This window comes from Spea bombifrons, chromosome 3, assembly GCF_027358695.1.
Source record: "Spea bombifrons isolate aSpeBom1 chromosome 3, aSpeBom1.2.pri, whole genome shotgun sequence".
Classification (NCBI taxonomy): Eukaryota; Metazoa; Chordata; class Amphibia; order Anura; family Pelobatidae; genus Spea; species Spea bombifrons.
In genome coordinates, this window is record NC_071089.1 from 2,404,119 (window position 1) to 2,424,360 (window position 20,242).

Sequence of the window (20,242 nt, forward strand, 5' to 3'; positions counted from 1 at the left end):
TGCTTTTAACCGACCTCTCTCAACTTACCCTCCAGCGACGTCGTTCCTTCGCTCCGGTGACGAGCCTCCTGAGATCGCACAATATCCCCTATAGATGGGGCTACCCCATAAGGCTTATTGTTATCAGGGATGGCTCCGCATCTTCTATCCTCACCCCGGAGGACGGCATGGCTCTCCTGCATAAATGGGGTCTCGACTCGGCTGCTGATCCTGCGCCGCTGCCTTCTTCCGCTACGAAAGACAAGGTCTCCCCGCAGAAGAAATTGAAGAGGGACTGGTCCACGAAGACTTGACGGCCTTCATTTGTCTGCAGGATGGTAACCAGTACATTTTTGCCTATTGGGCCTTTGACTGTCGCCTACATTTTGCATGCTACACAGGGACTTTCTATTATTTTTTTTTTTTCATTTTTCTACTTATGTCTCGCCGCCTTTTTCCGCCGTCGTTTTTATTTCCGCCGTCGTTTTTATTTACGCCTTATTTAAGTTTTATTGTTTACACACCAAGAGCGCATTACATAATTGCACTCCATTTTCTCCCACGACTTCGGCTACGCCGGCTGCATTTGGGTCAGAGCCCCTCACAAGTTTTGGCTTAGCCCATTCGCGGGCATTAGATATTGTCCCTCGCTAGGGATACGTTGCACTGCACCATACACCTTATTTCATACATTACTTTTATTTTCATACGTTATTTATCTTTTTTATTTTCTTTATTTACACACACATTTTTCTCGGGCCCTCATCTACAGCCGCGTGATGCTGTCACGCATTTTTTTAGGCTGCGCGGTCTCCCGCCGGATGAGTCCTTCTCACTCACTCTTTCTCGCCCCCCAAGTGCTATTTACATCTTTAGCACGCTCTTTGCGTAGTATGTTTGGGCATTCCGCCCTGGTTCTCCATTGTTTGTGTTCCTTATATGTACTTTTCTTTTTGTTTGTAATCAGTGATGCTCCTCCGATACATTTTATTATGTCTTTTTATTCTCGTGTCCTGCCGGGTCGGGTGTGGTTGCTCATGCGTTGTCTCCACTCACTCCACTTTGGGGACTGGCTCCCCTGCGGGTCCTTCTTCCCTTTTCTTTTCCCTTTTTTTTTTATTTATTGTTATATAAATGGCTGATCTAGTTCTCCTGTCCATTAACGCCAAGGGCCTTAATACTCCTCAGAAACGCAACTCCTTGTGGTCTGAGGTCCAGTCACACAGAGCCAATATTGTTTGCATTCAAGAAACCCACTTTAAAAAGTCCAGCAAGATTAATTTATTTTCCAAACGCTTTCCATGGCAGTATCACTCCACGGCCACCTCTAAAAAGGCGGGAGTCTCGCTCCTCTTTTCTAATGCCCTTTCATTTTCTTTGATACGTAAATGCCCTGACCCGCAGGGACGCTTCCTCATTTTGGTTTGCGACATTAATTCCGTTCGCTACACTATAGCCTCTTTTTATGCCCCCAACACCTCCCACACTCAATTTTTTAGTTCGTTTTTATCTAAATTGGATACCCTACGGCAGGGTCAGGTCATCTTATGTGGTGATTTGAACGCGACTTTATACCCCGAGCTGGACAGCTCCAGTCATAGGTCCTCCACACACACTTCTCGCACACGCACGCTTGGCTCCACGTTGTCCTCTTTGCTACACTCCAATCAACTGTTCGACGCTTGGAGGGTCCTACACCCTTCCGAGCGAGATTACACATATTTTTCTGCACCACACACTTCATACTCCCGTATAGACTACTTTTTTCTGGACAAATTTACTTTGCAATCGGCCAAATCGTGCTCCATAGGGTCCATCTCTTGGTCCGACCATGCCCCGGTTATACTTACCCTTGCACTCTCCTATCCGGTCTCGGGCAGGGGCAGTTGGCGCCTTAACGACAGTTTGTTGTTGACTCCCGCACATAGAGAGCAAATTCAAGCGCATCTCACTGATTACTTTCACGACAACTCTTCCCCTGATCTCTCTGCAGAGACAGTGTGGAACGCTCATAAGGCGGTTATACGTGGCAGGCTTATCAGTTTGGCTTCTCACCTTAAGAAGCAACACTTGGCGGATAAATCCTCCCTGCTGTTGCAACTTTATGACTCGGAAACTCTCCACAAACGCCATCCATCTGACTCCCTGTTGCGCAAAATCAAACACATTAAATCCCAATTAGCGGAAATCAATGCCCGTTCCACAGCATACATGCTGTTGAAATTAAAACAAAAGTTCTACGCGAAAGGCAATAAAGCTGACTCCCTTCTGGCCAGAAAACTTAAACAAACTGTGTCTCTATCCCGTCCCTCTCACATTATTGATAGTGGGGGTCGTGAGATTCGTAATCCTTCGCAGATGGTAGAGGTTTTCGCTGCTTATTACTCCAAATTGTACAACTTGCATCGCGACACCACCATTTCTCAACCCTCACTCACAGACATTACCACCTATCTGGAGTCTACACACTTACCTACCCTCGCGCCTGAACTTTCTGAGTCACTTGCCGCGCCAATAGAGTTGAGGGAGATTGAGAGGGCCATCTGTCATCTTAAAAAGGGCTCGGCCCCGGGTCCGGATGGATTCACTGCAGCATATTATCGTTCTTTCTTACCTACTTTAGGACCTCATCTGCTTTCTCTTTTCCGCTCCTTTATGTCATCTGGCGTCGTCCCCTCTGAGAATCTTAGAGCGCATGTAGTCACTTTGCCCAAACCCGGTAAGCCGCCCACGGTATGTCCTAACTTTCGTCCCATTTCTCTTCTTAATACCGACCTGAAAATTTATGCGAAAATATTGGCGAATAGACTTGCCCCGCTCCTACCCTCCCTTCTCCACCCTGATCAGGTAGGCTTTGTTTTGGGCCGTCAGCCCTCCGACAATACCCGCAAGTTTCTGAATTCCCTTTGGGACGCAGCTAAGCGTAAATGCCCCAGCCTTTTTATTTCTTTCGACGCCGAAAAGGCGTTCGACAGACTTCACTGGGTGTTTTTGTCGAGAGTTCTTCTTAAATTTAATTTCCCCCCCCCCTTTATACAGGGGGTCCTGGCGCTCTATGCGTCTCCCACTGCTTGCATTTCCATGATGGGTTTTCTTTCCTCCCCGTTTTCCATCACGAATGGCACCCGTCAGGGTTGCCCCCTTTCCCCCTTACTCTATACGCTCGCGCTTGAACCCTTAGCGGCTAACATACGTGCGGATCCTATGATTTCTGGGTTTCCCTTGCCCAACGGAAATGAGAGCAAGCTTGGACTATTCGCGGATGACATTCTGGCGTCGGTTACCTCCCCGGAGCGCTCTCTTCCTGCTCTTTTCGCTCAATTCTCTCGCTATTCTGCTGTTTCTTATCATTCTATTAACATCTCTAAAACGCAGGCGATGTGTCTCCATCTGGACCCGGGTTGTAGGGCTCGTCTCTCCTCTATCTATAAATTTGAGTGGAGGACGTCCCATCTCTCCTACTTGGGTATTCGATTGCCCAAGTCACTTCACGATATAAACGCCTTAAACATTGTGAGGGTATGGGACTCGGTGAGGCGAGACATCGTTAGGTGGCGGGGCTATGAGCTCTCTTGGTTGGGTAGGGTTAACGCCTTAAAAATGACAGCCCTCCCGAAACTGTTATATGTGTTTCGGACGGTCCCGGTTAGACCCCCGCGGGGGCTCTTAGGTTCTATTCAGAAATTTTTTGTTTCCTTCACGTGTATCAGAAGCAGGTCTAGAGTGGCGAATCGTACCCGGTTTGTGCCTCGGCTGCAGGGGGGTTTGGGTGTTCCCCATATAGAATCTTATCATGAGGCTTGCGTTCTGGCGCAAACTCTCCCTTTTCTTTCGCCCATCCGCCCTCCTATTTGGACGGCTCAAGAAAATAATGTTATTTCTCCTCTTACTGTTGACCAGCTCCTGTGGCTGCCCCGCTCTAGACGCCCGCGCCTTCTGCCTCTGCCCCCGACTACTAGGCACACTATTGACATATGGGATAAGGTGGCCAAACGTTTCCCTACTCTACATCGCCTTACACATATTGCTCCCTTACGGGTTTTGGAGTTGCTCATTCCTGATTTTTCTATTTCCCATTGGGTTCGCCCAGGTCTCTCCTCCCTGGGGGATCTCTTCGAGGACGGGACTCTGCGCCCTTTTTCACACTTCACATCTACACACAATATTCCACATCACGACTTCTTTCGCTACCTTCAGGTCCGTCATCTCCTGGGCTCCTTGCCCTCGCCGGTGTGTCACTCTACCCCGCTCCTCCGCCAGGTGGCCGCCTTATGCGGCTCAGCTCCCAGGTTTCCAGGGGGTATCTCTATTTGGTACTCGGTGTTGCTGTCCCGTTTCTCTGCCCATAAGCTGCCTCATATGCTTGCCTGGGAGAGGGAGCTGGGAAAGGAATTCCCACTAGATACATGGCTGGAGGCGGAGGAGGCGATGCGGGGGGTCACCCATTGCACCAATCACATAGAGCTCCAAAAGAAGCTCAGTTGTCGCTGGTATCTCACCCCGGCTCGTCTTTCTCGCATGTGGCCATCCCAATCCAAACTTTGCTGGAGGGGCTGTGGCCGATCTGGTTCTATGCTCCATATATGGTGGAGCTGTCCAGTTCTGAAGCCGCTTTGGTTGGAGATATTTGCCCTGCTCCGCCGCATTTTTCACTGCCCTTTTGATTTTTCTCCGGAATTTGCTTTACTACATGTGTTCCCCGATCCTATCCCCTCCTCGACACGTAAGCTTCTCATACACATTCTCCTTGCCACTAAATTATGCATTGCCAGACACTGGAAAGCGCCTCTCCCTCCTACCGTCGATGAAATAGTTTCCACCACTGAGAGGCATAGGGTCTTGGAGAAAATGTCCCATGACTCGTCTTGCACGTCTCATCTATACTTGAAAGTCTGGACTCCCTGGCTTGCTAGCCAGGTCCTCTCTGATTATTGTTAATCGCTTGCCTTCGACCACACCCGGCCGGCACTCTGTTGTTTTGGTAGGATGTCGCGTGCTATTTTTGTGCCCGCTGTTCTGCGGCCTCGGCCGTCTGATGTATCACTGATTCGTTTTTGTTTTGGTTTGTTTATGTTATATTTATTTTGCTTTTGTGATCACTTGCGCTATACATCTCCACTCATCATACGCCATTTATATCACACTGTATTGCAGGTGGTCTTGTTGCTTCCACGTTATGGTTCTTGTATGTTTTGAGTAAAACTGAAAAATCTTCATCGGTATCGGTTTCTGTTATGAGTCCGACTGATGTGAACTGTCGTTCCTCTGCGCATTATTTTACTTGCTATTTTATGATCTGTCTTGTAGATCGCCGTGCGGTCCGACTGATACAAGTTCCGTCCTGCGTGTCGGATGTTATTTGTCTTGGGTCCTGCGCGACTCCTTATTTGTAACCCGTTTTCCGATGAATAATAAAAACTTTTAATTTCAAAATAAAGTCTTATTAAACTAACAATAAGGCGGGGCGTTTCTCGGTGCATCATGGGTATTCAAATGAGGCGGCAGCTCAAACAAACCTTCCAGCAGTCTTAGTGACTGGGGCGCGAGGTTGCTTCTTTGAAACAATGTTGTTTGCGTTAAGAAAAGAAAAGCTGAAGATTGTAACTCCCCCACCGCTTACCTACGGGGGTCCGCAACTTCCCCTTCTGCTGCAGCCACCAGAAGTTCCTGGCACACATTCTTTGGGCTGCGTTACAAGGTTAGGGGTAAGGCTTCGGGATGGAATCTGATTACTACTCTTTTTTCCAATCGTGGCGTGCTGAACCCATCGGCTTCACAAATACCAAGTTGCCTGATGCTGTTTCCTTTGAAAGCAAATATATCTTTTCCACAAATCCAATCTTTCTAATTAAACCACCTTTCCAAAGTTAGCGGTTAGAAACGTTTAAGCATGGAAAGGTTTGGTGATAGAGCTTGGGTTAGGGGCGGGTTAAGCTCATGGCTTTGAAGAGGCCCAGTTACAGTTAGCGTCGGAGTACTGTTAATGGTTTACGGTTGACAGTTTAGGGTTAGGTAAGGCTTAGAATCCTTCCCCATTGTGGCGTGTTTAGCCCATCCTTTTCACAAACACCAAAAAAGCCTGATTTCCTTCAATTTCTTTTTGTCTTAAGCAGCATCGCCAGTGCCAACATTTTGCACCTAAGATTATAAAAAGTACCTAACAAAATTGTTTTTGTATTAAAACTGCGGCGGGAAGAAAACGCACAAAATCTCGGACAGTTCACCATACGGCCTTGCGACGAACGAGCAAAAGGCTCACTAACGGCAGCGCACGGACGACCGGACTCCCCAGCACCGCCACAAAGAAGGAGCGCAGCACGGCATCGGAGCGGCAAAAGTCAATCCAAACACGGCAGACTAGACACTTTGCCAAAAACGTAGTCAGCAACCTGATCTTTCCACACGCATAGAGCTTCCCAACTCGTGTCGGAAAGCTTTTAAACAAATAGCAAAAAATCTATGATCACTGAACGTACAGAGGGCGCATTAGTCCTTTCCATGCTGAAAACCGGCCCCTTAAGCGTGTGGTGAGTACTTTTTCCAGATGTTTCACTATTGATATTTGAGGAAATGAATAATACAACTGCACATGTGAGGAACAGAGATCTCAATGTTAAACATTTAAGGACAGTTGTTTTTTTTTTTTTGGTTTGTTTATTATCATAAAGAACAATTGGGAATATGCTTGAAAGCATATGTACAGGCTTATTTGCATACAGTCTGGAGGGCGTGGTCTAACTCTGCCTCGTTAAAGCATTTCTACAACCCCAAACAGTACATAGCATGACACAGGCGGGATATTTTGCGCTTCTGGATGCGAAGCAGCCCTTAGCCAAGACAAAGCTTGCGACTAAAGCAAGCAATCTTTTTGATCTATCGTTAACAACAGCAAAGAAGCCCAGCAAACGCCAGGCATCAAAAAATTGATTAAGACTCATGGTCGTTCCTCCCCACGGAAATCTTTAGTAAAAGGCGAAAGATTTATTCGGTCTGAAGAGAAAACAGAGTATACCCAAGCATGCCGCAGGGCAACGGCCCGGCCACAGGCAGTGCTCCTCGAGGTTAAGGTGTGTTTAATTAATCCCACCCAGCTCTTGCCTGATCATTGGAACCTTTAACACATGCAAAACACAATTGCAAAGGGATTGGAACTATTTAATATTGGGCTGTTTTAAAGTCTTATTAAACTAACAATAAGGCGGGGCGTTTCTCGGTGCATCATGGGTATTCAAATGAGGCGGCAGCTCAAACAAACCTTCCAGCAGTCTTAGTGACTGGGGCGCGAGGTTGCTTCTTTGAAACAATGTTGTTTGCGTTAAGAAAAGAAAAGCTGAAGATTGTAACTCCCCCACCGCTTACCTACGGGGGTCCGCAACTTCCCCTTCTGCTGCAGCCACCAGAAGTTCCTGGCACACATTCTTTGGGCTGCGTTACAAGGTTAGGGGTAAGGCTTCGGGATGGAATCTGATTACTACTCTTTTTTCCAATCGTGGCGTGCTGAACCCATCGGCTTCACAAATACCAAGTTGCCTGATGCTGTTTCCTTTGAAAGCAAATATATCTTTTCCACAAATCCAATCTTTCTTATTAAACCACCTTTCCAAAGTTAGCGGTTAGAAACGTTTAAGCATGGAAAGGTTTGGTGATAGAGCTTGGGTTAGGGGCGGGTTAAGCTCATGGCTTTGAAGAGGCCCAGTTACAGTTAGCGTCGGAGTACTGTTAATGGTTTACGGTTGACAGTTTAGGGTTAGGTAAGGCTTAGAATCCTTCCCCATTGTGGCGTGTTTAGCCCATCCTTTTCACAAACACCAAAAAAGCCTGATTTCCTTCAATTTCTTTTTGTCTTAAGCAGCATCGCCAGTGCCAACATTTTGCACCTAAGATTATAAAAAGTACCTAACAAAATTGTTTTTGTATTAAAACTGCGGCGGGAAGAAAACGCACAAAATCTCGGACAGTTCACCATACGGCCTTGCGACGAACGAGCAAAAGGCTCACTAACGGCAGCGCACGGACGACCAGACTCCCCAGCACCGCCACAAAGAAGGAGCGCAGCACGGCATCGGAGCGGCAAAAGTCAATCCAAACACGGCAGACTAGACACTTTGCCAAAACTGAAGTCTGCAACCTGATCTTTCCACACGCATAGAGCTTCCCAACTCGTGTCGGAAAGCTTTTAAACAAATAGCAAAAAAGCTATGATCACTGAACGTACAGAGGGCGCATTAGTCCTTTCCATGCTGAAAACCGGCCCCTTAAGCGTGTGGTGAGTACTTTTTCCAGATGTTTCACTATTGATATTTGAGGAAATGAATAATACAACTGCACATGTGAGGAACAGAGATCTCAATGTTAAACATTTAAGGACAGTTGTTTTTTTTTTTTGGTTTGTTTATTATCATAAAGAACAATTGGGAATATGCTTGAAAGCATATGTACAGGCTTATTTGCATACAGTCTGGAGGGCGTGGTCTAACTCTGCCTCGTTAAAGCATTTCTACAACCCCAAACAGTACATAGCATGACACAGGCAGGATATTTTGCGCTTCTGGATGCGACGCAGCCCTTAGCCAGGACGAAGCTTGCGACTAAAGCAAGCAATCTTTTTGATCTATCGTTAACAACAGCAAAGAAGCCCAGCAAACGCCAGGCATCAAAAAATTGATTAAGACTCATGGTCGTTCCTCCCCACGGAAATCTTTAGTAAAAGGCGAAAGATTTATTCGGTCTGAAGAGAAACCAGAGTATACCCAAGCATGCCGCAGGGCAACGGCCCGGCCACAGGCAGTGCTCCTCGAGGTTAAGGTGTGTTTAATTAATCCCACCCAGCTCTTGCCTGATCATTGGAACCTTTAACACATGCAAAACACAATTGCAAAGGGATTGGAACTATTTAATATTGGGCTGTTTTAAAGTCTTATTAAACTAACAATAAGGCGGGGCGTTTCTCGGTGCATCATGGGTATTCAAATGAGGCGGCAGCTCAAACAAACCTTCCAGCAGTCTTAGTGACTGGGGCGCGAGGTTGCTTCTTTGAAACAATGTTGTCTGCGTTAAGAAAAGAAAAGCTGAAGATTGTAACTCCCCCACCGCTTACCTACGGGGGTCCGCAACTTCCCCTTCTGCTGCAGCCACCAGAAGTTCCTGGCACACATTCTTTGGGCTGTGTTACAAGGTTAGGGGTAAGGCTTCGGGATGGAATCTGATTACTACTCTTTTTTCCAATCGTGGCGTGCTGAACCCATCGGCTTCACAAATACCAAGTTGCCTGATGCTGTTTCCTTTGAAAGCAAATATATCTTTTCCACAAATCCAATCTTTCTAATTAAACCACCTTTCCAAAGTTAGCGGTTAGAAACGTTTAAGCATGGAAAGGTTTGGTGATAGAGCTTGGGTTAGGGGCGGGTTAAGCTCATGGCTTTGAAGAGGCCCAGTTACAGTTAGCGTCGGAGTACTGTTAATGGTTTACGGTTGACAGTTTAGGGTTAGGTAAGGCTTAGAATCCTTCCCCATTGTGGCGTGTTTAGCCCATCCTTTTCACAAACACCAAAAAAGCCTGATTTCCTTCAATTTCTTTTTGTCTTAAGCAGCATCGCCAGTGCCAACATTTTGCACCTAAGATTATAAAAAGTACCTAACAAAATTGTTTTTGTATTAAAACCGCGGCGGGAAGAAAACGCACAAAATCTCGGACAGTTCACCATACGGCCTTGCGACGAACGAGCAATAGGCTCACTAACGGCAGCGCACGGACGACCGGACTCCCCAGCACCGCCACAAAGAAGGAGCGCAGCACGGCATCGGAGCGGCAAAAGTCAATCCAAACACGGCAGACTAGACACTTTGCCAAAAATGAAGTCTGCAACCTGATCTTTCCACACGCATAGAGCTTCGCAACTCGTGTCGGAAAGCTTTTAAACAAATAGCAAAAAAGCTATGATCACTGAACGTACAGAGGGCGCATTAGTCCTTTCCATGCTGAAAACCGGCCCCTTAAGCGTGTGGTGAGTACTTTTTCCAGATGTTTCACTATTGATATTTGAGGAAATGAATAATACAACTGCACATGTGAGGAACAGAGATCTCAATGTTAAACATTTAAGGACAGTTGTTTTTTTTTTTTGGTTTGTTTATTATCATAAAGAACAATTGGGAATATGCTTGAAAGCATATGTACAGGCTTATTTGCATACAGCCTGGAGGGCGTGGTCTAACTCTGCCTCGTTAAAGCATTTCTACAACCCCAAACAGTACATAGCATGACACAGGCAGGATATTTTGCGCTTCTGGATGCGACGCAGCCCTTAGCCAGGACGAAGCTTGCGACTAAAGCAAGCAATCTTTTTGATCTATCGTTAACAACAGCAAAGAAGCCCAGCAAACGCCAGGCATCAAAAAATTGATTAAGACTCATGGTCGTTCCTCCCCACGGAAATCTTTAGTAAAAGGCGAAAGATTTATTCGGTCTGAAGAGAAACCAGAGTATACCCAAGCATGCCGCAGGGCAACGGCCCGGCCACAGGCAGTGCTCCTCGAGGTTAAGGTGTGTTTAATTAATCCCACCCAGCTCTTGCCTGATCATTGGAACCTTTAACACATGCAAAACACAATTGCAAAGGGATTGGAACTATTTAATATTGGGCTGTTTTAAAGTCTTATTAAACTAACAATAAGGCGGGGCGTTTCTCGGTGCATCATGGGTATTCAAATGAGGCGGCAGCTCAAACAAACCTTCCAGCAGACTTAGTGACTGGGGCGCGAGGTTGCTTCTTTGAAACAATGTTGTTTGCGTTAAGAAAAGAAAAGCTGAAGATTGTAACTCCCCCACCGCTTACCTACGGGGGTCCGCAACTTCCCCTTCTGCTGCAGCCACCAGAAGTTCCTGGCACACATTCTTTGGGCTGTGTTACAAGGTTAGGGGTAAGGCTTCGGGATGGAATCTGATTACTACTCTTTTTTCCAATCGTGGCGTGCTGAACCCATCGGCTTCACAAATACCAAGTTGCCTGATGCTGTTTCCTTTGAAAGCAAATATATCTTTTCCACAAATCCAATCTTTCTAATTAAACCACCTTTCCAAAGTTAGCGGTTAGAAACGTTTAAGCATGGAAAGGCTTGGTGATGGAGCTTGGGTTAGGGGCGGGTTAAGCTCATGGCTTTGAAGAGGCCCAGTTACAGTTAGCGTCGGAGTACTGTTAATGGTTTACGGTTGACAGTTTAGGGTTAGGTAAGGCTTAGAATCCTTCCCCATTGTGGCGTGTTTAGCCCATCCTTTTCACAAACACCAAAAAAGCCTGATTTCCTTCAATTTCTTTTTGTCTTAAGCAGCATCGCCAGTGCCAACATTTTGCACCTAAGATTATAAAAAGTACCTAACAAAATTGTTTTTGTAATAAAACTGCGGCGGGAAGAAAACGCACAAAATCTCGGACAGTTCACCATACGGCCTTGCGACGAACGAGCAAAAGGCTCACTAACGGCAGCGCACGGACGACCGGACTCCCCAGCACCGCCACAAAGAAGGATCGCAGCACGGCATCGGAGCGGCAAAAGTCAATCCAAACACGGCAGACTAGACACTTTGCCAAAAATGAAGTCTGCAACCTGATCTTTCCACACGCATAGAGCTTCCCAACTCGTGTCGGAAAGCTTTTAAACAAATAGCAAAAAAGCTATGATCACTGAACGTACAGAGGGCGCATTAGTCCTTTCCATGCTGAAAACCGGCCCCTTAAGCGTGTGGTGAGTACTTTTTTCAGATGTTTCACTATTGATATTTGAGGAAATGAATAATACAACTGCACATGTGAGGAACAGAGATCTCAATGTTAAACATTTAAGGACAGTTGTTTTTTTTTTTTTGGTTTGTTTATTATCATAAAGAACAATTGGGAATATGCTTGAAAGCATACGTACAGGCTTATTTGCATACAGCCTGGAGGGCGTGGTCTAACTCTGCCTCGTTAAAGCATTTCTACAACCCCAAACAGTACATAGCATGACACAGGCAGGATATTTTGCGCTTCTGGATGCGACGCAGCCCTTAGCCAGAACAAAGCTTGCGACTAAAGCAAGCAATCTTTTTGATCTATCGTTAACAACAGCAAAGAAGCCCAGCAAACGCCAGGCATCAAACAATTGATTAAGACTCATGGTCGTTCCTCCCCACAGAAATCTTTAGTAAAAGGCAAAAGATTTATTCGGTCTGAAGAGAAACCAGAGTATACCCAAGCATGCCGCAGGGCAACGGCCCGGCCACAGGCAGTGCTCCTCGAGGTTAAGGTGTGTTTAATTAATCCCACCCAGCTCTTGCCTGATCATTGGAACCTTTAACACATGCAAAACACAATTGCAAAGGGATTGGAACTATTTAATATTGGGCTGTTTTAAAGTCTTATTAAACTAACAATAAGGCGGGGCGTTTCTCGGTGCATCATGGGTATTCAAATGAGGCGGCAGCTCAAACAAACCTTCCAGCAGTCTTAGTGACTGGGGCACGAGGTTGCTTCTTTGAAACAATGTTGTTTGCGTTAAGAAAAGAAAAGCTGAAGATTGTAACTCCCCCACCGCTTACCTACGGGGGTCCGCAACTTCCCCTTCTGCTGCAGCCACCAGAAGTTCCTGGCACACATTCTTTGGGCTGTGTTACAAGGTTAGGGGTAAGGCTTCGGGATGGAATCTGATTACTACTCTTTTTTCCAATCGTGGCGTGCTGAACCCATCGGCTTCACAAATACCAAGTTGCCTGATGCTGTTTCCTTTGAAAGCAAATATATCTTTTCCACAAATCCAATCTTTCTAATTAAACCACCTTTCCAAAGTTAGCGGTTAGAAACGTTTAAGCATGGAAAGGTTTGGTGATAGAGCTTGGGTTAGGGGCGGGTTAAGCTCATGGCTTTGAAGAGGCCCAGTTACAGTTAGCGTCGGAGTACTGTTAATGGTTTACGGTTGACAGTTTAGGGTTAGGTAAGGCTTAGAATCCTTCCCCATTGTGGCGTGTTTAGCCCATCCTTTTCACAAACACCAAAAAAGCCTGATTTCCTTCAATTTCTTTTTGTCTTAAGCAGCATCGCCAGTGCCAACATTTTGCACCTAAGATTATAAAAAGTACCTAACAAAATTGTTTTTGTATTAAAACTGCGGCGGGAAGAAAACGCACAAAATCTCGGACAGTTCACCATACGGCCTTGCGACGAACGAGCAAAAGGCTCACTAACGGCAGCGCACGGACGACCGGACTCCCCAGCACCGCCACAAAGAAGGAGCGCAGCACGGCATCGGAGCGGCAAAAGTCAATCCAAACACGGCAGACTAGACACTTTGCCAAAAATGAAGTCTGCAACCTGATCTTTCCACACGCATAGAGCTTCCCAACTCGTGTCGGAAAGCTTTTAAACAAACAGCAAAAAAGCTTTTTGTATTTAAGTTTATTATACAAAACTGCTTATGATAAAACAGACATCACCCTGTTTTAGCAGGAATACAAAGGTCAGTAATATTGGTACAGATAGACGATAAGCAGTACTGCGACGCAGCGCAGGGCAATACACGTTACAGTACGACTTCAGTTTACGGAAAGCTCAGTAGAAGCAGTGTACAATTACATTCCCAGACGTGACACATATGGTTAGCACTTAGTGGAACATAACCTGGGGAAATGGGGGGGAGAGGGGGCCGAGGAGAAGGGGCTAGTCTTCAGCCTCTAGACTGTCCTTGAGAGAGTAGTCTCTCAGCAGGCTGTGGATAAGCCTGCGGCAGTCACGGACTGTGACCTGCTCCCTCCTCAGCACCAGGCGGTTCCTGGCAAACCATAAAGCGTCCTTTACGCAGCACATGAGGCGCCAAGCATCCTCAATGGCGCTCTCCGTGTGTGTCCCTGGGAAAAGTCCGTAAAGTACCGAATGGTAGGACAGGTACTTTCTCTCGATAGAGTCCTTGAGATCCAGCTCCAGGGCTCTGAACAAAGCCTGTGCAAACGGGCACTGCCAGAACAAGTGGAGGGAAGTCTCCTCCTCCACAATGCACTGTGGGCAGTGTCTATATCTGCACAGCCCCCTGGCATGCATAAATGTCCTTAGGGGGAGGCCTCCCTGAATGGCCATCCATGCCATGTCTTTATGTCTGTTGGTTAGCCTGCTCGACGACACGTTAGCCCAGACAGTCTTGGCTGTGGCGTCGGGGAGCCCTGGGATGTTCTCGATAGTGTCTTTGGCTCTGATGAACTTGTGGATCACACGGGGTAGCCACAGGTCTGGTTTAACTCCCTCCAGTTGGTGTTCCCTTACAAATTTGCCCACGTCCGAGTAGAACCAGGGCATGGTCCAATTGTAAGGGACGGAGCTGTCCCACTTTTCCCACTTGAGCTGCCTCCACAGGGGCAGCAGGAAGAAGCGAGACATGGAGTTTCCAGCAGAGCCTTTCACTACGTCTCTGAGAGTCCTGCGCACGCAGTTGCACACAAAGAAGGTCCTCAGCATGGTAGGGATGTCAGGCACTCCTTTGCCTCCCTTGCCGGGTTCCTTGTACATCACTGCGCGCTTTACTCTGTCCATTTTGGAGCCCCAGATGAAGTGGAAAACTGCTCGGTTGATGGCTCGGTGGATGGTGACCAGCAAGGGCCACGCCTGAGCCACGTACTGCAGCACGGGAAGAATCTCGTTGCGCAGCACCAGCACTTTCCCTTCGATGGTAAGGTCTCTGAGGCTCCACAGCCCAAATTTCTGCTTTACCTTGTTGAGTCTCTCCTCCCAGCTTTTCAGGGCCGCGCCGTCTCTGCCGAACCAGACTCCCAGGATCTTTAGGAAGTCGGTTTTGACGGGAAACGGGATCGGCTCAGAAGTCAGGTCCCACTGCCCGAACAGCATGGTCTCCGACTTCCCGCAGTTGACCTTTGCGCCTGAAGCCCGGCTGAAGTCCTCGCACGTCTGGACGAGCGCTCTCACCGACCGGCGATCCGCGCAGAAGATGGTCACGTCGTCCATGTAGAGCGAGCACTTTATCTCTTTCTTGTCTCTGCCCGGCGCGGTGATCCCTCTGATCTCTGGATTCCGTCTGATGCACTCGGCGAAGAGCTCTATACAACAGACAAAAAGAAGAGGTGAAAGAGGGCAGCCTTGTCTGACCCCAGAGAGGACCTGGAAGGGGTCAGTCTTCCAGCCGTTCACCAGCACCGAGCTGCGGATATCAAGGTACATCAGGTTAGCATAAGAACAGAACATCTCCCCCAGCCCAAACCTCCACAGTACCTGACCCATAAAACCATGAGACAGCCGATCAAATGCCTTCTCTTGGTCTAGGGTGACCAGAGCGGCACGGACGTTGCGGTCCTTGATGTAGTAGATCGTGTCCCTGATGAGGGCCAGGCTGTCCGCGATCCGGCGCCCTGGGATGCCGCAGGTCTGGTCGGGGTGGACGATCTGCCCGATGACTTTCTTCAACCTGGTGGCTAGTACCTTGGCGAGGATCTTGTAGTCCACGTTCAGGAGAGAGATGGGACGCCAATTTTTCAGGTCGCATCTCTCCCCCTTCCGCTTATACAGGATCGTGATCATTCCCTCTCTCAGCGTGGGGGGCATCCTGCCCTCCACCACCATCTCCTCGTACAGGTCGAGGAGGTCCGGGCCAATGAGGTCCCACAGCGTTGTGTACAACTCGGCTGGGAGGCCGTCACTGCCCGGTGTCCTGCCCTTCCTGAAGGATTTGGCGGCAGAGTGCAGCTCCTCCAGCGTCAAGGGGGCGTCCGTGGCTGCACGACCTGCGGGATCAATGGTGTTAGTGATACCTGACAGGAACCGTTCAGCAGCCTCCGGGTCTGTGTCTTTGGGGGAGTAGAGATCCCGGTAGTAGTCGACGACCACTTTCTGGACCTCCTCCTTCCCCTGTCGTACCACACCTTCGCTGTCTCTCATTTCCGTCAGGGGCGTGTGGGCGGAGTGGAGCTTCCTGAAAAAGAAAGAGTTACATTTCTCACCCTTCTCCAGGTTCTCCACCTTGGAACGGAAGACGATTTGCTTGGATTCCTCCTCAAAGTGCCTTTTCAGGCCCTCCTTGGTCTCCTCCAGCTCCTCGTCCACGTCCCATCCGCACTGTTGGAGGTCCAACAGGGACTGCAGCTTGCGCTGCAGCCGTCTGAATTTCCTCTTCCTCTCACACGCCTGGAGTCTTCCTTTAGCCTGAAAGAAAGAGCGCAGCTTTACTTTAGTAAACTCCCACCACTGGGCTACAGTGGGGAACAGATACTTGGTACTGACACAATCAGAATATACATTACGCAGCTCATCCACGATTTCCTGCCTCTCTAACAGGGCACAGTTCAGCTTCCAGGAGCCTGGACCGGGAGGAAACCCTTTGCCCAGGGCACACTGGAGCCGAACAGCCCTGTGGTCTGAGAAGTAGCAGGGCACCATGGAGCACTGCTGATGCTCTACCGCTCGAGAGGTGAACACAAAGTCTATCCGGGAACGCACAGAGCCATCAGGCCGGCTCCAAGAATAGTTCACGGAGCCGGTCCCGATGGAGCCCATAGCGTCCTTTAAGGATGCCTCTGTGACAATCTCTCTGAGCAGTTTCGAAGTCACGTCCAGGTTTGTTGCGTGGGTGGAAGTGCGCCCTCCTTCCTCGATCGGGCAGTTGAAGTCCCCGCCCATCACTATGGCCCTGGTGGTAGTCAGCTGGGTCCGCAGGTTCTGGAGAAGCTCCAGGCGTTGCTTCTTCTCCGGGGAGGCGTACACGGTGATGAGCCTGACAGGCTCCCCCGCCCAGGATCCGTCCACGACCAGAAGTCTGCCGCAGACCATCTCCTGGACAGCGTCCACCATGAAGTTGCCTCCTCGGATCAGGATAGCAACCCCCGCCGACTTGCAGCCGTTCCCACCGGACCAAAAGGACGGGCCGTGGGACCATTCCCTGCATAGATGGCGATAAGAACGAGAGAAGGGTAAAGCGCATTCCTGCAACATATATACATCACACTGCTGTGAAGAAAGGAAGGTTAGTAAACCGCGCCTCCGGAACTGGTCCTTCATGCTCCTCACATTAATGGAGAAAATAGAAATTGACGCCATTAGTTGGGAGTAAAAAGAAGGTCAGCTCAAACAGAGGCACTAGTTACCGCCTCCTCCCCCTGGTGGGGGAGGATCTTCCCCGCCGTGGTCGATGGGGTTCACGGGGGTCCAGACCGCCTCGTCTAGCAGCTGTTCCAGGAGGGAGACCTGGTTGTCGATGTCCAGCTGGTTGAGGATCAGAGCCTCGGTCTCGGTGGCTGGCTCATCCGACGGGGTCAGGTCCTGGACCATCTTTTCGAGCGTGTCGTCGTTGTCATTTGCGGGCTCGGGAGGAGAGGGGGAGGGAACGGTGGGGGCTGGTGGTGGCGCCCTCTTCTGGACAGAGATCCTGGTGGGGCTCGTCTCAGTCTCGCTGTCCTCGTCCTCCTCCTCCTTCTTGCCGCTATGTTTGCGTTTTCTGGCTCCGGCTCCTTTTGGCGGCATCTCCAGGGGGTTGTCTGCAGCGGAAACAAGAGGGGGGAAAGGGTCGGGGTCTGCAGCAGCTAGGGACGGGGTTAGAGCTGCTGCAGAGAGGGGGAGGAGTGGGGGGAGGGAGAAGGGGGTGAAGCAGGGAGGGTCGGAGGCAGCGCAGGGGAGGGATGGCGCTGCCTCTGGGGGAGGAGGGGGAGCCTTGACAGTGGGCAGGGCCACGGCAGTCTCGGCAGGGGGGGGAGCTGCTTTCTTACCTTTCCTGGGTTTCGCTTTCGGGGTTGCCAGAGAGGGTGTCTGCGGTGCCGGCGCCTTGGCTGGAGCCTTGGTCGGGGCCGACGAGGGGACCTTGGCCGGGGCCTTGGCTGCTGCTACCGCTGCGTATGACCTTGATCTTTTGGGGCAATCCTTGTAGATGTGGTCAGGATCGCCGCACAGGTTACAGGTCTTCTTTCGTGGACAGTCTTTGGTCTCGTGCCCCACCACCCTGCAGTGCCTGCAGGATTTCTGTTGGCATTCCTCCGCCTTGTGACCCAGTTGGCTGCATCGTCTGCAGGTTGTGGGCTGACCAGGGTAGAAAAGCATGCCTGTAGAATTCCCCAGGGCGAAGCTCTGCGGGAGGTGTTGGAGCCCGTCCGGCGAGGTGGAGTCTGCCTTCAGACGGATCACGAGGGACCATCTTCCTGTCCAGAAGCCGTACTGGTTGAGGATCTTGGTCGGTTCTTTCACGATGTGGCAGTATCTTCCCAGAAAAGTTGCCACGTCTTTTCCTGGGGTGTGGGGGTTCCGCATCGAGACCGTCACGGGTCTCTCCTCCCTGTGGATGGGGCTGTTTCCGTAGAAACGGGAGAGGACCTGATCCGGTTTCGCCGACCTGAAGGCTTCCCAGAACCTTTTGCAGACCGCCGCTGAAATGAACGTTACGTAGAACATTCCCTTCAAAAACGACTGGACGCTCAGGGTTTCTGCTGGGCTGAAGCCTGCTCCCTCGTGCACTACCTTCTTGCTGAAGGTGTCCACATCCATGTCAGGGGTGCGGCCCTCCACTTCCTTTAACTTTAGGACCACCGTCTGCCTCATCCAGGTCTCCAGGGGAGGTGGGCTCCCTGGGGTCGCTGCAGGCTGGACTCGGCTTCCGGTGGCCTGGCTGGGTTGTTGGGCTTCAGAGGTCTGGGTTGCCATTTTCGCTCCTCGTCGGGTCTGGCTGGGAAAGCGTAGAGAACTGGAAAAGAGAAGATCCAATCTTTCTAATTAAACCACCTTTCCAAAGTTAGCGGTTAGAAACGTTTAAGCATGGAAAGGCTTGGTGATGGAGCTTGGGTTAGGGGCGGGTTAAGCTCATGGCTTTGAAGAGGCCCAGTTACAGTTAGCGTCGGAGTACTGTTAATGGTTTACGGTTGACAGTTTAGGGTTAGGTAAGGCTTAGAATCCTTCCCCATTGTGGCGTGTTTAGCCCATCCTTTTCACAAACACCAAAAAAGCCTGATTTCCTTCAATTTCTTTTTGTCTTAAGCAGCATCGCCAGTGCCAACATTTTGCACCTAAGATTATAAAAAGTACCTAACAAAATTGTTTTTGTAATAAAACTGCGGCGGGAAGAAAACGCACAAAATCTCGGACAGTTCACCATACGGCCTTGCGACGAACGAGCAAAAGGCTCACTAACGGCAGCGCACGGACGACCGGACTCCCCAGCACCGCCACAAAGAAGGAGCGCAGCACGGCATCGGAGCGGCAAAAGTCAATCCAAACACGGCAGACTAGACACTTTGCCAAAAATGAAGTCTGCAACCTGATCTTTCCACACGCATAGAGCTTCCCAACTCGTGTCGGAAAGCTTTTAAACAAATAGCAAAAAAGCTATGATCACTGAACGTACAGAGGGCGCATTAGTCCTTTCCATGCTGAAAACCGGCCCCTTAAGCGTGTGGTGAGTACTTTTTCCAGATGTTTCACTATTGATATTTGAGGAAATGAATAATACAACTGCACATGTGAGGAACAGAGATCTCAATGTTAAACATTTAAGGACAGTTGTTTTTTTTTTTTTGGTTTGTTTATTATCATAAAGAACAATTGGGAATATGCTTGAAAGCATATGTACAGGCTTATTTGCATACAGCCTAGAGGGCGTGGTCTAACTCTGCCTCGTTAAAGCATTTCTACAACCCCAAACAGTACATAGCATGACACAGGCAGGATATTTTGCGCTTCTGGATGCGACGCAGCCCTTAGCCAGAACAAAGCTTGCGACTAAAGCAAGCAATCTTTTTGATCTATCGTTAACAACAGCAAAGAAGCCCAGCAAACGCCAGGCATCAAACAATTGATTAAGACTCATGGTCGTTCCTCCCCACGGAAATCTTTAGTAAAAGGCGAAAGATTTATTCGGTTTGAAGAGAAACCAGAGTATACCCAAGCATGCCGCAGGGCAACGGCCCGGCCACAGGCAGTGCTCCTCGAGGTTAAGGTGTGTTTAATTAATCCCACCCAGCTCTTGCCTGATCATTGGAACCTTTAACACATGCAAAACACAATTGCAAAGGGATTGGAACTATTTAATATTGGGCTGTTTTAAAGTCTTATTAAACTAACAATAAGGCGGGGCGTTTCTCGGTGCATCATGGGTATTCAAATGAGGCGGCAGCTCAAACAAACCTTCCAGCAGTCTTAGTGACTGGGGCACGAGGTTGCTTCTTTGAAACAATGTTGTTTGCGTTAAGAAAAGAAAAGCTGAAGATTGTAACTCCCCCACCGCTTACCTACGGGGGTCCGCAACTTCCCCTTCTGCT

The 20,242-nt window shown here is 49.0% G+C and overlaps 5 non-coding genes across 5 annotated transcripts; all 5 read right to left on the bottom strand.

Moving 5' to 3' along the window:
* Window positions 1-6,874: 6,874 nt before the first annotated feature.
* Window positions 6,875-6,989, bottom strand: LOC128488166 (U5 spliceosomal RNA). The gene has a single exon (XR_008353602.1). It is a non-coding gene; the product is annotated as a U5 spliceosomal RNA (small nuclear RNA).
* A 1,623-nt stretch (window positions 6,990-8,612) lies between these two features.
* LOC128487895 (U5 spliceosomal RNA) lies at window positions 8,613-8,727 on the bottom strand. The gene has a single exon (XR_008353341.1). It is a non-coding gene; the product is annotated as a U5 spliceosomal RNA (small nuclear RNA).
* A 1,623-nt stretch (window positions 8,728-10,350) lies between these two features.
* On the bottom strand, window positions 10,351-10,465 carry LOC128487896 (U5 spliceosomal RNA). The gene has a single exon (XR_008353342.1). It is a non-coding gene; the product is annotated as a U5 spliceosomal RNA (small nuclear RNA).
* A 1,624-nt stretch (window positions 10,466-12,089) lies between these two features.
* On the bottom strand, window positions 12,090-12,204 carry LOC128488246 (U5 spliceosomal RNA). Its single transcript, XR_008353676.1, has one exon. It is a non-coding gene; the product is annotated as a U5 spliceosomal RNA (small nuclear RNA).
* Window positions 12,205-19,748: 7,544 nt separating this feature from the next.
* LOC128488163 (U5 spliceosomal RNA) lies at window positions 19,749-19,863 on the bottom strand. Its single transcript, XR_008353599.1, has one exon. It is a non-coding gene; the product is annotated as a U5 spliceosomal RNA (small nuclear RNA).
* Window positions 19,864-20,242: the final 379 nt, after the last annotated feature.